Source organism: Carlito syrichta, unplaced genomic scaffold (assembly GCF_000164805.1).
Source record: "Carlito syrichta isolate Samal-C Ts95f unplaced genomic scaffold, Tarsius_syrichta-2.0.1 Scaffold93764, whole genome shotgun sequence".
Classification (NCBI taxonomy): Eukaryota; Metazoa; Chordata; class Mammalia; order Primates; family Tarsiidae; genus Carlito; species Carlito syrichta.
This window is the reverse complement of record NW_007037860.1, coordinates 1-1,143: the sequence shown is the minus strand read 5'-3', so window position 1 is coordinate 1,143 and position 1,143 is coordinate 1. Positions and strand designations below refer to the sequence as shown.

Here is a 1,143-nt window from a genome sequence, read left to right as displayed (position 1 = left end):
TTTTGTATTTGTGTTTTAAGCTGAGTGATATTACATAAGAGTCCAAAAGTTTTTAAAAATTTAAGTTTATAAAATAAAAGTTACAGTAAGCTAAGGTTAATTTATTACTGAAAAAAATTTTTTAAAATGAATTAAATGTGGTTTAAGTGTATAATTGATTAAGAAGTCTACAGTAGTGCACAGTAAATCCTAGGCCTTCACAATCACTCACCATTCACTTACTCTCCCAGGACAACTCCCAGGTGTATGAGTTCCATTCATGGTAAAAATGCCCTATACAGGTTATATCATTTTAAAAACTTTTTTAAAAAAAGAAATGGCTCTCTGGTCTTGGCCACAGAAGCGAGATGATGAAGGGAGTATCATCGTTCAGAAAGTGTCACAGGAAGATGCAAACGCTGTGCTGCTGCTGTGGCTCTAAGGCCTGCCACCTTCAGAAGTCGACTTGTGGCAAACATGGCTACCCTGCCAAGTGCAAGAGAAAGTATAACTGGAGTGCTGGGGCTAAAAGATGAAATACTACCAGGACTGGTTGGCTGAGGCCCCCAACAACTGTATACCGCAGATTCAGACATGGATTCCATGAAGGAACAACATCTAAACCCAAGAGGGCAGCTGTTGCAGCATCCAGTTCATCTTAAGAATTTCAATAGTCATACAATAAATGTTCTGGTCTGAAAAGAAAAAGAAAAAGAAAAAGAAAAAGAAAAAGAAAAAGAAAAAGAAAAAGCCGGGCTCGGTGGCTCAGCCTGTAATCCCACGCCTTTGGGAGGCTGAGGTGAGTGGATTGCCTGAGCCCGCGGGTTCAAGAACCGCCTGGGCAGCGAGACCTCATCTCTACAATAAATAAAAAAAAAAAATCAGCCAGGCGTGGTGGCGCATGCCTGTAATTCCGGCTACTCGGAAGGCTGAGGCGGAAGGATCGCCGGAGCCCAGCAGGCCGAGGCTGCGGTGGCCGGGAGCGGCCACTGCACTCCAGTCTGGGCAACAGAGTGAGACTCCGACTCAAAAAAACAAACAAAAAAATCAGCCGGGCGTGGTAGCACACGCCTGTAATTCCGGCTACTCGGAAGGCTGAGGCAGAAGGATTGCCGGAGCCCAGCAGGCGAGGCTGCGGTGGCCGGGAGCGGCCTCTGCACTCCC

General features: G+C 45.6%; 1 pseudogene; it reads left to right on the top strand.

Annotated features, from left to right (window-relative positions):
* The first annotated feature begins 347 nt into the window (after positions 1-347).
* Positions 348-641, top strand: LOC110595901 (annotated as a pseudogene).
* Positions 642-1,143: the final 502 nt, after the last annotated feature.